Source organism: Macrobrachium nipponense, chromosome 11 (genome assembly GCF_015104395.2).
Source record: "Macrobrachium nipponense isolate FS-2020 chromosome 11, ASM1510439v2, whole genome shotgun sequence".
NCBI lineage: Eukaryota > Metazoa > Arthropoda > Malacostraca > Decapoda > Palaemonidae > Macrobrachium > Macrobrachium nipponense.
The window spans coordinates 58,645,788-58,663,243 of NC_061087.1; the positions used below are offsets into that span (position 1 = coordinate 58,645,788).

Here is a 17,456-nt window from a genome sequence, read left to right on the forward strand (position 1 = left end):
ATTTATACACTACATTAGCGCGTATGTACATATTCAATTACACATGTAACGGCGCATAATTATTCCACTGATAATCACCGTAAAATAGCCCCACTGCCAAAATATGCAGGTCGTATCACAAGCGCCTAGCCATCACACTCGATGAAATAATACTGCTAGGAAGACTGGGTTCTCCAATGAACAGATTCACTGACTCCGCCCTAAACACCTTCCAAGGTGATAAAGCTGGAAAGTCCTAACTATAATCCATTTTCCTAACATCTGCATGATTTCCTAACGTCTATGTACCAACCCCCGCAACCCCAGTCTCTCCAGAAACGAAATTCATAGGCCCGATTGCCTTTCCCGGCTGCCACCAAAAATCTGTTACAGGGCCTTAGGAACCCGACCCTGTTTAATTACAGGAGAGAAAATCCTAACTAGTAATGTGACCAACCTTTTGATGTTGCCATCAACCTGACATTTCTGTAGCTAAAACCAGTCATTAAATCTAAGCTAATTTAAACTCTGAGATAAAAAAAAAAAAAGATTCTAACATGAAAACCAGAAAAAGTAATTTAAAATCACCAAACCATGAAACAATTACTGCTCTGCATAAGCATATTGATTGTCACACTATTCTCATTGTCAAAAAGAGAATTCATTTTCGGTAGTGACAAACAGAATCCATCAGAAATAAAATAAAAGAAACATCTTTCAGAGTATCTGAAAAAACAAGTCACTGTTTCTTTTAAATGTTCTTTACCTTTCCGACGATCTTCTAGCACCTCCTCAGCTTTTCAGAGCCTCTAGTGACCATTACATAAGTCTGTCATCTGATACCTCATTTCTCCTACACTAGGAATATATTATGCATTCATGCACCCTAATGGACGTACAAACAATTGCACACTAGTCTACTCTCGATTCCAAGGTACGTGCGCTTCGCAATCGTGCACACGCCCTGTTTGATGCACAAACTGACATACACACGCAACCGCATTTTGTTTTTTTGTACGTCATGATCATATGACTTCCGACTAACCATATCAACTTGCACTCCCCACGTTCTCGCCGATGAGGTTTAGTAATGTTTTGCTTTTTCACTCAGCATCCTGAGGAATTCAGTAACGTTTTCAAATTTTCCAAAACACTCAAGGCTGTGCTGCTACGCATTCCAATTTGTTGGCATCACCCATTGCTGACCTAAATTTAAATTATTCACATTACCAGTGCCTTAGATATATATATATATAATATATATATATATATATATATATATATATATATATATATATATATATATATATCTATATATATATATATGTTCTTAAAATCATATTCACTGTTACTGTCGCTTTTGTTACCTAATAATTTTACTAATTTTCCGTGTTGTATCGGCTTCATTTGTGCTATATTTTATTTGCTGCCTTATATAAGTGCTGCAATGATTAGACATATCTTTACACCCTTAAATGAGAACAAGAAAAGGAAAGATTGAGAGCTTCGCCTGGTTCAACTGGATCTCGACCTCTCAGGGCTTATTCGATCTATAAGACTCCTATACTAATTGCAATAAGGGTCTCACTATTTACCGAAACGACCGAAAAGACCGAAACGTCCACGAAACAACCGAAACGACGCTAGATATGTTTGTTTTGTAATTGTAAACTTGTTTAATTACTGTGAATATTTTTCTTATAATTGTAAACTTGTTTAAACAGTAATTAAACATGACATCGGCTGACATTTGTTTTGTATTGTATGTATGGTGGCCGCTAGTTTTAGCAACTAACAATACGCAGGCTACTATGCAATTGTAGAGCAATCAAGTAGAGTATCTTGATGGGCTTCTTAAATAATAATTATATTGGAGAAACAAATCCACAGTTATGTAAACGTACATATATTTAAATTTAAAAACAGCAAAGATAGCTTTCGGGAATTTGTTCGGTTCCCCTTGATAAGGGCGAACCGAACAGATTCCCGAAAGCTATCTTTGCTGTTTTTAAATTTAAATATATGTACATTTACATAACTGTGGATTTTTTTCTCTATTTGAAGACTCGTGGTTCTATGAGGATTTTTTTATAATTATATTATTATTGCTATATTAAAGTGGATCAATGGCATTTTTAGTAATTTGATAACAGGGCTTCTTCACACTTTACCTGTAATTACCTGGACAGTGGTTGTTCATCTGCCCTCATATCAGCATAAAAAGGCTGAAAAGGTTCACATGCTGTTAGTTGTTTCTTCGCTGTTATACAAGTTGTTATCAAAATGGCAAAGCATTAGAAAGTCAAGTTTGCCCCTTTGCCAAAGTATCCCTGCGGTGTGTGTAGTCAGGAGTGTGATAATGCAAATTTCAGACAGTGCTCCGAATGTGAATGAGCCACGGAGACATATTGATCAACAGGCAGCCTTTAGCCGCCCCAGTCATTCTTTTTTTTTTTTTTTTTTGCCGTCTTTCAGGCCGTTTTGGCCGTTTCGGTAAATACTGATACCGTGCAATAGCATTTCAACTATCATCACTTATTTTTATTACCAAAATCATTACTTAAGGGTCTATCATTGCAAATATGTAGGTGTGCCCAAATATTGTTCTTTTGCTTCATCGACCTTTATCATTAAGACTAAATCGGAAGGACATTTTGCTGTACTATAGGAGAATGTTACCAGTGGCCCAGGACACAAAATACTCGGTATGCAATGAAGCAATATTCTCTTAGTAGATCCAGGTCACGATAGTATCTCCCCTAAGAAAACTCGATACCAGGTTATTTTTGCTCTATAGTTGCCAAATCTACATTTGTATTGTCAAATAATATTCTGCTGTGTACATATATTCATTTACGAGACTCATATTCTTTTCAATCCTGACATACATTGACTGAAAGCTTAAGAAATTATAGTTTTCAAACAGTAGACGTCAGTTTCTCACCTGCATCTTCCAGGTCACTAAGATCGAGGTCCAAAACACTCCCGCTTGAGCTCATCTGCAAAGAAAGAGTAGTTAAGGATGAGTATTGGTAATGATACGCTTATGTTAGGATTACCATTAATCTTATTATTATTAAACAATTCACATCAAATTTTACTAAAAGTTACTTAAAGCACTACACAGGAAAGACATTTGGCATGATTGGCTTGTAAGACAAAAAGCTTCCCAAAGATACAAACACAGTTTTAATAGATTAATCAGTCGATAAATTAATATTTTAGATTTATAGATCAAATCACGATGTGTCTGAGTATGAAATATCTCTCAAAACATATTCTTAATTGCCTTACCATTTCTTTTCAAAAGGACTTATTTTAAAAGTATGGATCTAATAGAAGTGTTAATGCAGTTAAGAATAGTCTATTAAATACATATAATTTCGAAAATGACCACCTCGAAAAAAACTTGATTTGTTATGGTTGAAGTATTTTTTTTTAGATAATATTCGTGGAGATGATTATGTTATAAGTGCCTGTAGTGTAAATAAGAATGCTAACATTGGTGTTGAAAGTGCCTCATTTCGAAGTAACTCTTGTGTGTGAAATTTCATTTTGAACGCATCACACAACACTCAGAGAATTGCTCATCATAGTTCTTCGTCCTTCAGCCGATCACCCTCTTTTCTAAGTATTTTTTAGATGATTATATCAAGAATAATCTTGAATCCTAAAAAAAAAATTCTGAAAACATTTATTGCCAGAATATACTGCAAGTAACGGGTCCTTACATTTCCCTAGTTGCCCACTATTCAACATTCTAAAACGATCGAATCGCCACAGTATACAATTTGCCTGTTAGATTTTCCGTATTAAATAATACCTTTCAGCGACTCCCCTGAAAGTAGGTGAATTTTTAAAAGACTTCTAAAAGGACTCCAAAATAACTATTGTATGTATATGTAAGATCTTGACAAAATCAAACAATGCTCTTGAGGGACAACAGTCACAATCGCCTTCAAATTCTGGAGGGGTTGCGAAGGATGAAAATCCCATCCTTATTTGAGTTACAAAGGTCATAAATATTGATTTGGTGTTGAAAAGAATATCCCTCCAAGTTCGTGCAGACGACGTCAAGCTAAAAGTAATATGCACCCGAACTGTCGCCTGTCAAAGAGAAGTCGTAAAACTTCAAAGATGATGTTCCTAATGCAGCTCTGTGAATGCAATGAATGAGTTTTCCTTACCGAAGAATGAATGCTCTTTGATGCTCATGAAATAACGTTACAGGTCTTGAGAATCATGTGCTTAGAGTAATAATGCTGTCTGGAGAGGTCGATTCTACATTGCCTGGCCTTTGGTGAGGCTCCCACAAGACTTAGTACCTCCCAAGTAAATTCAGCACAGTGATTCTAACTATCTTTAAACTTGGTAGATTCAGTATGAACATGTCTGACTTTCTAGTCGCAGTTTGTTTGATTTTTTCAATCGTATTTAATAGTTTTACTGGTCTTGTCCTAAATGTTTCTACAGCTACTACGGCGCTGTCGTGGTACGTCCATGCCTCGAATTGATAGGGAAAATCAATAGGTGGGGGAACTTTCGCATACATGCCTAAGGAAGACGAAAATCACGCTCAACTCGGCTGTGTTTGTAGAGAGCGTCAATGGACATAACTAATTCAGCTAAGGGCTCTGGTCCGTCCTTTTCTCTCTAATTTTTTCACCTCCTCAGCTTGAATAATAATACTTGTGCATAAATATGTAATAAAGTAACTATTCATACGTATATGAAACTAATAATCATAATAACATAATACTGCCTAAAACATTCCATTGTCAAGTAGTGGAGAAGAGTAACGGGGGAGTGAGAGGAACTCATTAAAGAATGTTTGTGAAAAATGTGATCAGATCATAATTACAACGCCTGTATCTTAATAGGTGACGATGGTGGACTTTTGTCAGTTTGCCTGTTAACGGCATAATATTGATTTTATTGAAGAATATTGATTTTTCTGTTTATCTTACACTGATATCATATTGGAGATTTATCCACACGGAAATTTGAGTTTTGTCAAGTTTTTTTTTTTTTTGGCCTCATGTTCGAGGTTGAGGAGTGTTTATATGTAGGTGTGTTTCGCACTGAACCGGATGTGGATTTGCTGATGACTTGTCACTTGCTAAAATACTAGAACCTGGGAGACTCCAGATACTTTGTTCATGCTTTGACGAATATAGGTAAAAAACGAAGGTGTGAATTTTCATATGCCAAAACTGTTATAACCGACATTTAAGGACGTAATGGTCCTTATAAATAAACTCGTTAACGTATCGAATCATTCCTCGCCGTCATCTGTTTGTGAACCCGAATTAACTAATCGTTATAATGTTACTGTTTGCATTGCATGTCTCATTTTTTCTAGTGCGCTGTTTGTTCCATGCCATTTTACCCACCATTTTAGCTCATTATCATTACTGTGTGTCGCGTCACACATACGGGTTTATATTGCATGGAATGCTGATTTACAAGGTGCCCAAATCGTTTGAGTTCGATTGGCAAGAAATGATCGACTGTAACTGATCCATCAAGAAAGGCGTTTTATTTACGTAATATATAGCACGATAACACGAACGAAGTCCTTTAAGAACCCCGTGCCCATACATTATCTGAATTAAAAGTGCTCTAGGTGACCTTTTCCTTTGCATAGACGTTCCAGTTCAGTCAAATTCTTGCTCTGCTGCTCTAGTTATTTACCATTTTTCTTCTGACACTCCGGAATTGTAGACGCGCCCACGCTATCGCACTTCGCATTCGAGACCTCTAAATCTTTCGATATTATGGCTTTCAATTACATTTACACCTGATTTTATAGACAGAAGAGGCAATTCACGGTGGAAGGGGTGACAAACCTCCACGAGGCATTTTAAAAAGCCATTTGAGTCATTTTATTGAACTGAATACTGATTCCGCCCGTCTCGTGTCGCTCACATAATTGGTTTTATTATCGTAATGGTATCGACTGCGAATGGCTGGCTGAGAAAAGCCTGTCCCCGACTCGTTTACTCTTTAGAAAAAGAAGGAGAAAAAAGAACAAATTTCGTGATGTTTCTGAAAAGCGTTTCATGTTTCATTATCATCAACATCCTTGTTTGATTTTCAATGAATTCTTCATATTTTTCCCAAAACTTTTCCTTCAATTGCATTTTCTTTACTTCTTAAATATCTCCATTACTACACATTTTGTTATATCTAGCAACTCATTCAGCATCTAGGAGCTGGGTACTGTAGAATTTTCCTCGAATTTCTTGGTATAATTACGTATGCTTTCTTTGCCTATGTTCACCCATTTTCCTACTTAAATATAGTTACCTTGACAAGTGTTTCGTACGAGAAGGTCTCTTATATGTTCTAGCTCCTTATCCTTTACCTTAATGTGAGTCAGAACGCCTGGGCCAATCGGTAACCAGAGAAACCGAACGTAGTAGATACGCGTGACCTTGTCCCATGGTGATTCATTTATTATTCATTTGACCAATGTTTTATATAACTTAACTTCGCTGAATAATCTAGTTCGCCAAAAAGAGGAAACTAAACTGATCCTATCTTGAGAGTACAAAATAATGTACATATTTAGATATTCATTAATGACAGCTTTATGTTTTGAAAATGAATGCCTTTTTTTCGGAGAATATTAACCTTAGGTATAAAGATGTCATTATATTGTATACAAAAGCTTCTCTTTTCTTTTTGTTCGCATAGGATTCGATTTTGTTCCGATTTAATTTCAATCTTTTTTTATCCATCCAATTCATCACTCCGTTTTTGGCCTTGATTTCAAAGTTTATATATTTTTCAACGTTGTCTGTGACCATAATCCTCCAAAATTCTTTTCTTTCTTGCCTCGTCTTAATCTCTGGTAAGTCAACCATTCTCCTACTGTGGTTCCCAGAATGGTGAAGCTGCTTCGTGTCACTCCTGCTGTCAAGTTTTGGCTCAGACTTGCCTGTTGTATTTTGTTCATCTTTAAGTTCTACAAGTGATGTAACTTTCAAACCATTCAAGTTTATCATTGAATCCCGTACGCCATTATTAGTCTTGTAACATGATCTCATGCGCTATTTTACCAAAGGTTCCCCAATGATTCAGTAGTATCATTGCATAAAAGCATTTTAATATTCCTTGTCATAGGGCATCGCGTTGCCTTCTCTAATCCTTTCATTAATGTTTGATAGAAAGCTGAAATTTCAATTTTAGTTTGCAAATCTTGGAGTATGCTCACCTCCGCTTACTTGTCGAAGTTTGTTTTCTGGTGCAACTTTCTGAATGTCCGTCATCTAAGATTTTTACACTGACAATAATCTTACTCCCACTGAAAATGGCCCCACTGTACTTTACATTATGTTGCATTATTTCTTGACTATACATTATTTACAAGCGTCCATATGTTATTTATTTTATAGACCTTGCAGGAGGGAGACATCCATTCTGTTTTCATTCCGTTTCAAATTGTTCCTTTGTGCATCTAAAATAAATATTCATCCTAAAATCTGTATTTTCACTCTCAGAAACTTAAATATTGTCTCTTTATCTTACAGACAGAATCATCTATGAATAAAACATTCTTAACAACTATACCCGATTTCATGTGAACCGGAACGCTTAACTTCATAGACGTCGTGTGATGGTCACTGGCGATTTGATAACATTCATTTAAATGCTTAAAGACATCTAACACCAATCTTACAATCTGAAGGTTTACTCTCGAACCGCCGATATTCTATATTGCCCCAAGGCTAACACTTATAATTCATTGCAAATGATCTCATGAGCCACCGTTGTTATTATGGGTTTGATCGTTTTTTTTTAAGTATATCTTTTGTATAGAACGCAACCATGGTTTGAAATGCTAGAGAAACTTTGAGGGCTCCATATCGAACTACATAAAATTTGTAAAAGTTAATTTGGAAATCATGTGAAGTGGTAGATTCATGCCTCCAAATTCGTCAGTAAGTCTGACTTAAATTCAAACAAGGAAAATGCACCCTCCTCCGCAGATTGTTGTTTGTCTTTGCAAGGATAAATCATCATAATGAGCAGATTTCACAAAACCAGATACCGAAATCGATCCACCCGACAGCTTCCATGTGACTTGTCCGTCATCTGTGCAGCACGAGGAGTTCTATCACTTGTTTGGAAATGATATTTGGTATTTTATGTTAATTAGCATTAGGTCTTTACGAATTTACCAAAATATTAAGCTTTCCAGGATCTGTGTCTCAGATGTCGTTCAGAGTGTAAGCATGCCGTTGTGTACACAACCCAAATCTTTAAAACTTGCCTAAAATGAAATTTCAGATCTTTACAACATTGGAATCGGGGGTTTTCAGACACAGAGACACAGCCCTCAAAACATCATCTTTATTCCGGTTCAAAGCTACAAGGTTGGCGAGACGTGGTGATGGTCAATCATTGAACTTGGCCTTCGACTCATTTTCAAGTCTTGCCAGCCTTCCTTTGGTATTTAACTAACGGCAGGGAAATCCGGAACTGCCTTGAAGGAAGCGTAATTGCATAAAAGAAATAATAATGCCTACTCAGTGTTCATAATTAGGAACAGTCAAGCCCTGGATCACTGATCACTTGCCAGTTTTAAGGCGAAATGGCCGGACGCATGCAGGCTTTCAACTTGTGAGTCCGATATGAATTTGAATCCCTCTCTACTATCTAAGATAACCGTAGCGATCATCAACTCTCAGAATTTTGGGAGCCAGTGAGATCATAAATTAGAAATCAACTTTGGATTTTGATGAATCTACCTTTCCTTTAGTTTTATTGTTGTCGATTATAATTTTACGGACCTTGGAAATGTTTTTATTTAACAAACAAATCGTCTGTGCTAAAAAAAAATATAGGTTCTCTCCAACCTTTGTTTTTTTTTCCGTTCTCACCCACATAAACAAGCACACAATTGTATGTATGTATGTATATATATATATATATATATATATATATATATATATATATATATATATATATATATATATATATATATATATATATTTCTGGGAGAAATATAAAGGACAGGAAGAATGCTCTTGAAGATCAAGAAAAAGGAAGAACTTCTCCAAGAGAAGCTGTAATAAATCCCCAAATACAAAATACGGCCAGGAGAGGGTTTGATTCCTTTTTCTTCCAGCAGAAAATAAGAACTGGATGTGAAAAAAAAAAGTTGAAATTTTTCCAAAAATCAGTTTTTGTTATTAAGCCCAGTAATGTACAATCCTGTATAATCTGTGCAGTTGACCCATTTTCTAAGTCTGCATTTTAATCCATAATCAACTTCCTGTTTGATAGCTTTAAATTTGTAAATTCTTAATTCCCATCAAATCCCTGTTTTTTCTTTTTTTTTTTTTTTTTTTTTTTTTTTTTTTTGTAAACCTTGCTAATTCACAGCTCCTCTTCCACAACAGAGGAATCAGCAATCTGGATTTCTTGGTCTTGTGCGATTCTTTTTCTTTACGCTCAAGGCTTAGAACTCTCCTCCAAATTCCATTTTCGTTACGAATGTAAACTTCCATCGTTAAAGAACCACGTTGATCGTCTCTTTCAGGGTTAACTACATCTTGTCTTCCTCGCCTATTGTCTCCATTTTTCCACCAAGACTAGATCAGGCTGGACAAAAATTGAATTTTTTTATTGCAGCCGAATTTTTTAGTCATACAAATTACATGTAACTGCATTTATTTCATGCTACATTTTACAATTTAATTCTTAAGGCCTGTATATCCATTTATGATATGTAGTTCATGATCTTTTTTATTAGCTGTTTGGATGTAAAACCTTAAATGAGCCATCAGACAAATTTATGCCGTTGTTTCATCTTTGCTTTATAACCAATTAGACTATCATTGAATCAAGAAGGGACAGCATGTGATGGGATCAACTTATGCCACTCTTTGTTAGTTGCAAAATACAATTTTGGCATTTCCACCTTTTTGCTTTGGGCAATTAAAGCCCCAAAGTATAAGTCTTGCCCTGGAACTTGCCCTGGGGAGGCAGCGAAGACAATCCATTAAAGGTATTTAAAAAATTAGAATGATGAAAGCTTTAAAACAAATGCCTTACAGTCGATGTATACGCAACAAAATTACAGCTTGTAGAGAAACATGAAAGTTAAAATGTTAAAAAAAGCACAAAATTTAATCCATCAACGGAACCCAACAGGAATCATGCCAAAGTATATTATTGATCAATACCTTGACACTCTCCAAGGAAGATATATAACACCATTAATTTCGTGAGCAGATAATACAGGGAAAGGTAAAGGATTAATAGTGGAAATGTTGAATGACCAAAAGCTTCGAAAAAGATGAAAAGGATAACAGTTGAATTATTGAAATGTTAGGGAATTTTCTAGCAAATAGCCAGAATAGTTTTACCAGGACAGATCAAGAGTTTAGATTTCCTCATACTACATATAATATCTTGGAATAGATTCAGAAAAACATGAGTACATCGGGCTATAAATGGTGAGACTAATGCCAAAAAGATGTCATCACAGTCCACAGTCCAAATGATGTCTTTTGATATTCAGCGAGTTACAACTTATCTTTGAAATTACGAAATCAGCATTAGTTGCAATAGTACAATCTGAAAAAGACCAGGAAGGGAAGATCCTTTTTTATGTTCAACAGGAAGATGTTTGGGGATACCCTCATATACCTCATAAAAATAAAATCATTTCCTTTAATCTATGAATAATATTACTGAATCACTCATTATTCCTCTGATCGCTAAAACCAATATTCATTTACAATTAAAGAAATAAAAAATGTAATATATATGTATGTACATATATATATATATATATATATATATATATATATATATATATATATATATAATATATATATACAGAGGAGTAACACCTCAACTGACACTTTGGGGTTCTGGTCTCTCTAATTGATAACAAAATCCATTAAGCAACAATGACCTTATATCATAGCTTGCACTTTAAAATTTTCCATAATCTTGCAACTAACAGCAATTCCACGTAGTTCATAACCTAAACTAAGCTGGACTCTACACATTACATTTAATCCAAGAGACATATCAAAAATTATATCACATCTAAAATGGTAGCATAGGGAAAAATGGTCAAAATATGGCAACTGATAACTATGGAAACACGCATCGTTAAGATCCGTTAAGCATAATTTAATGTTTTCGTTCGTGCTTTTGCGATGCCATTTCACACACTGTACAGTATATCTTATATTTTTTTTCTCTTGAATTTCACATTACAATTATTGAGAGAGAGAGAGAGAGAGAGAGAGAGAGAGAGAGAGAGAGAGAGTAATCGTGGAATGCAATGAAATATGAAAATAACTACACCCTAAACGTGGTACTTTTTAGTTAAGCAACTTAATACTTATACCTCTCTCTCTCTCTCTCTCTCTCTCTCTCTCTCTCAATAATTGTAATGTGACATTCAAGACAAAAATAATAAGATATACTGTACAGTGTGTGAAATAGCATCGCAAAAGCACGAACGGATACATTTAATTCTGCTAAAAAAAACATGAGTGTGTGAAAAGTACTGGAAACCTGTCAGTCTGTACTGAGCAACTACATGACTCTGCCGGTAATGATGTACGGAAAACATTAAATCTTTCATTACCTGCTCTACTGCCGGTAACCACAACACGCTGCAGGCGAATCCACTTCAATCAATACGCACCCAACAGTACAGAGCAACATCGGAAAATGTTTATAGCCTTTTCCTTATAAATATCCGAGCAATAATCAACAATGATTTTGACCTCTTAAATTCCAGACACGGAATTCTATAAAATCCGACCGGCTAGACAATAAGTGACAGCAGGCACTCATCGGTCCGTCGACTGCTGTGTAAGGTGACTCTGGATTCTTGCATGGGATATGCTGACGCGATGAGAGCGAACCATTGACTGTGTGTAGTCCAAGACTGGGCGGGCGAAACGCCACACATCAAGACGTGTTCACAGCTATGTGAATGATAAGTGGTGGTCCCTTAGCCTTGAATCGATGTTTCTTGCCGAAGTGGTCGTTATCATAGTGTTTAATCTATTAATGTATAGTAGCTATTATTGTATGGCCTGCTACCGCCGCACGATCATGAAGGAAAGGACCAGAAAAGAAGAGTTTATGACCGTCAGTCGTTTGCCTAAAAAGAAAAAGGAAAAAAAAACTTGGCTCATAAAAAATGCATCAGTCAAGAGAATAGCTGTTGACATATTAACATGCACGAGTGCATGTGAGCGTTTTGTATAAGTAAACTCATAAATAATGTCAAAGTAGCGAGCATTTGCATTTTAGTATCAATAGTTAAACAGTAGCATAGCTGAAAATACGTCGAAAGAGGAATATCAGTAATGTTTTTTTATTCATCACTGGACAGACAGATAGAAAGATAGATAGTTCACTGGGAAAATGAGACAATAAATATCAGTCGTTCTACTGGTTCAGCCTCCACTGGACCACTGCTTTCAAGAACTTTTAGTGATGGAGTCATGCGAAATGCAAATACAATTACAAAACGATAAATAATAAAATGCAATGATAATGATATCATTATCAGTTTTGTACATTCGTCAAACAAACAGAAAAATAAGATTCAGTCTTAATAAGTTTTAATTTATCATCAAAATTGTTCTCTCTCCTAATTTGACAATGCTCTTTCGAGCAATCATCTTTCTATATTTATAATCAAAATCTACTGTTTACTTTTTCCAGGTATATCTCTGCCTTTAATAACCAAAATAACCTCTTTACCTATTGACCTCCTAACACGTTTTGTTTAATAATACTTATCACTATGTCAGACCAGGATATAAACAAAGAGGTTGTTACCTCCCCTGGCAGAATTCAAAATGATGTAAGGAATTAATGTGGCTTTTCCTTCACAACATTCACTGCAGGATGTGACGTACCTGCCTGCACGTGTTAGGATGGAAATGACTCTTAAGCCTTGGCAGACAACTCTTCTAGGAAAGGACACTGAAACCAAACCAGCAGGTGGAAGAGACCCTATGGCCACGGTAGGCAACCCTTTGAAGAGGAGGTTACTCTGAACACAACCTTAGACTATGCCATACCCATTGTACCATGACCCTCCATGGTCATGGGTTTGAGTTAGCCATACTTGAGGATACAATCAGGCATTTTGCCTTTATTTTGTTTACTTTCCGGTTTTTTCAAAGTGTGTAGAACAGGTTGATGAGAAAAGCAAAATCTGTTTGGTGGATTATCGGGAAAGCGCCTTCTTCCTTACCGAATCTTTCCATCCAAGCATTTTATAATTTCTAAAACCATCCTGACTGCCCTCCCCCTGTCGATTAAGGCAGTTCTGGTTGGTTTCTTATTTGCCTTACAAAGCGTTCCAGCTTCATCTTGTCGACCAGTTGCTTCCAGGGTTCTTTTAATGACATTACGGTCAGCTTTATTCATCCTTTCAATGAAATTATAGTAAATAACATGAACACTGTTGCTGTTGATTTTAATGTTTGCTGTTCTTTTAATTATTACTATGCTGTTGTTGTTATGAATCTATTTATTAGTTTAACTTCTAATTTTTATGTTGTTAATTTTAATTCTTTTGGGAGACATTCAGCTGAACTCTGGTGTCGAAACTTCGACAAGAGGGGTTGTACTTTACTACAAGTCTTAATGTATCTTTGCATATATTTTCCTCATTTTCGCAGTGGAAATGCGTATTGTATAAAAGGAAGATATTATGTTTTGTTATATTCGTATTTAGATAGGAAAAGCATTGTATTTGGTTATATCATGTATTAGTTTGTAGGTGTGCGTGTAATGGTGTTCAGTTACCGGGTCATATGAAAACAGGCAAGGCTAGAAATTCTCAGTCTGTCCCTAGGAGTCTCCTACACACTAAATTCATTAAATAAAAATCATTTATGATATAAAAACGTCTACAGTATAGATATGAAAACAGTTTAAATGAATGAGAAATTTTATTGAAAAAAAATGAGCATTGCATTCCTAAATGAAATACTATAATTGTAGCTTACTTCTCTGTATATCTATTCATATTAGTGTTAATATATTATAATATTGATGAAAATTAACAAAATGAACAATTGATCATACTCTGATACAAAAAGCAGAATTCTCTACTAACTTGAAAAAGAAAAAACTTTAAAAAATTATAATAGTGAATAGATGTGAATGATAATACATTATCCCCACACAAAACTAACTAGTAACATTATCAGAAACTCAAGGCTTATCACATATTCAATATTAATTTTGTGTCTCAAGCATTTCAGGAAGATGTATTATACATTAATTTTTTGCAGCTGATAATAAACCTGCATGTTTTCTCCTTATTTACTCAGCTATTATAAAACTTTTGAAATGAAAGTTAGTGTTAATGATTCAAACATGATCCTCTTATGGTTAAATGGTATAGTACTTTAATGTTATTTTATCATAAATTTAGATTATTAGCTGCTATGTCTTTGAATTTGATCTCAGCTGAAAATGATTTAAGTATAGTAGAAAGGGAAATATCACATAAATTGTCTTCTTCCTTGGTATTATTACTATCCTCAATCCATATATTAAGGCACTGGTCAGATGTATAAGTAGATATATATTAAAATAAATGGGATTGATAACCTTAGCGCTTGGTGTTTCGAGACAGGTGCAAAACAATGAATTCCTCAAGATGCTGATATGAGACACACATCGAAAACACGCCGATCACAGATGACGAGGGGGGTTGCATTCCAGAGAGATGAAGTAAACCGCAAGGAAAGGTCACTTCAGGTCACTGAATACGTGCGCTAGATAAAACGTGTACGTGGGAAATGGAATCGCGCAGAATCGACTAGCGTGCGTGTATTTGTGTGTTCAGTAGTGTGCATGTATCTGTATGTCTGTTGGTCAGTGTACATACGTATGTTTGTAAGATGGAATAAAAAACCCTTAGTGAGGCATTTAGAGGAGGCATTATCTGATATTCACTGTGTGTGGAAACTCGCCATAGAGGAGGGCGTTTAGAGATCCGTTGTAAGGTAAAATGGAAACACTTTGAAAAGTTATACCTTTTGTGTAGTGACATTGAGTTCAGTTTCTAGAGAAAGGGAAGTGTGGTGCAACACTCATTTATTGTTTGGTAATTATATTCTCAATTTCAGATGGATTTGAAGTCACCATTTAAAAATGGATTCTCTAGACTTGTGTTGACAGTTATTGATAAAGACTAATGAATAGTGGGACAGAAGTAGATAAGGGGGGGGACTTATCTAAATATGATTTCGTGGAAGAGTAATGGTGGTTTAACGCTTTTTGGGACGTTCTTTACCTCATTTTATTCCATTTTCATGTTAGCTATTTTGGGTAATAAGGATTATATTTTTGTAATAGCGGGAGTTTGTATTTGCCTAAAGTTTTGTAATAATTGATTTTCAGCTAGCTACAGAGGTGGTATTCAAAGGGACTATTACCATCGAAGATAGGTTCATTTCCCAGTTAGGATTTCTCTCCTATTATTTAGATGAGGGTCATTTTGACCCTCATAAGACATACACTGTCTGAATCCTCATCCTCCTCAGCCATCATTTGGACCCCATCCTCTCCATTGTCAGTTTTAGTTATAGAGCTGGGAACAGGATTTCCAGTGAACCATCCCAAGTTTTCATCTAGCTATACTTGATTGGACTCTCCCCACCAGAAGGATTAACTTCATCAGCTTGTTTCCACATTTTATCCACAAAATTTGTTCTCTTGATATGATGGAGGGAGGGAGACACAGTTAATCTTCTTCATCCTCGCCAGTGGATCTGTTTTCTTACCACCCCCCCCCCCCCCCCACACCAACATATGCATGAAGGCCTTATACCTTGCTTCATTGATGTCTGACGTGTTAAAACCATACAGTGCACATACATAAGAAGTCACAGTCATCGTGTCTACTTCTGATGTCAGAGAATGCAAGGCTTTTACATGATTTTCTGCAGTAATTGCTTCCAATCAATGATATGGTTTTACCTTTCCCAGTCTGTTGAAAGCAGGTGTATAATCACATCCGGTAAGGGCATGAAATCCTATGAGAGCCTCAGTCAGGCCAGAGTGCTTTTCTTCAAGTCGAGCAGCGATAAAAAAACGTTGATGTAACTGCAATGGTTACATGAACCACGTCCATTATCAATGTCATGCAATCTGATCATCCAATGAGACCAACACATCAGTGTCAGACGACCTTACCATAATGGTCCCCCTGTGAATTCTCACATAGAAAGGAATAAATCTGTCAGCTTCACCATGCTGAGCCTGTAGGTAACTTGGCTCATCAATCTGGCTACCAACCCCTGTCTCAGTGAACATGAACTTTGAACATTCACCACCATGTGACACATACAAAACTTTCCTTCCAAAAATTTTTCTTTTATGTGGATTTCTCCATTCTTGCATACTAAGGCATGCAAACTCTTCTTTAAAAGTGCTGTTCTTCGGGAGATCTATTCCACTATGCTGCTGTGCTTGATCTGGTCCACTGATTACAAATTAGGATTGATTACCCCCACCACGAGATTTTCTTTCCTGATCTTTAATTGAAGTGGACACATACTTATCAAGCACAAGGTGAATTTCTTCTCCTCTAAAGCAACATACTTTGACAAGCAAATCCCTGGCCATAGTTCCATAAGTTGACTTGCTGTGGCGAAGGAGGGTTTCATATAGGATGAATCCACTATCAACCACACTTGCACTGACTTGAGGCAGAGCAATGGCAGTCAGAATTGTGTCCTGGTTTCCCTCAAGCAGTTTAGTGAGAGTTGCCTTGTCTGTCTTGTTGGGAGTTCCATCACTACGAGCAAGGGGGAGTGTGCATCTGTAATTGGGAAGGTTAAAATGTACTGAAGGTTGCATGTGACATTTATTTTACTTCCCAGTGCTAGAATTCTTGCAAACACATCTCTGACTACTTCTGCTACTTTATCTTTGTAACAACATTGAGGTTTGGTGTTTTCTGTGGCAAAGTTTAACACCTTTGTTCGTGTTACAGTTTTCAGGAATCTTGAACTGTCCGCTTCACACTCGGTCTCAAGTTTCAATCGAAGTACTACTCCAGTTTCAATGTACTTAAAAGGTAAATCTTTGTTTCTTCCTTTGCTTCTTTACCTGTTGCCACATTGGCTAGTTCATGTGGTGACTGAGTATCAAATGGGTTACAGGTATCATTAATGACTCTGGCAAGGGTTTCAATATCATTGTTGTCATGCCTCACTCTCCATTGCTGTAACTGACTGGCTGGCTGTTCCCCTGAATGAAAGCCTACAATTGCCGTAATTCTGATAAGGCCATACCACACTGAGTCAGGGTAATAGACCATCTTCTGAAGGCATTCTCAGAGTTTCTGAAAGCAGTTATTCCTCTCATTGGCAAAGCAGCATCCCTGTTAACAGTCTGCTCTAAAGTTAGATCAACTTGACATCTCGAGTATTATTTACTGGTGCGTCGGATAGAGA

The 17,456-nt window shown here is 36.1% G+C and overlaps 1 protein-coding gene across 1 annotated transcript in view; it reads right to left on the reverse strand.

Moving 5' to 3' along the window:
- Positions 1 to 10,013: 10,013 nt before the first annotated feature.
- LOC135206192 (tigger transposable element-derived protein 1-like) overlaps positions 10,014 to 17,456 on the reverse strand; it is a 197,270-nt gene continuing 189,827 nt past the window's right edge. The window contains exon 4 of the mRNA XM_064237529.1: positions 10,014 to 12,124. The gene's annotated coding sequence lies outside the window, so the exon portion shown is untranslated. The remainder of the gene's footprint in view (positions 12,125 to 17,456) is intronic.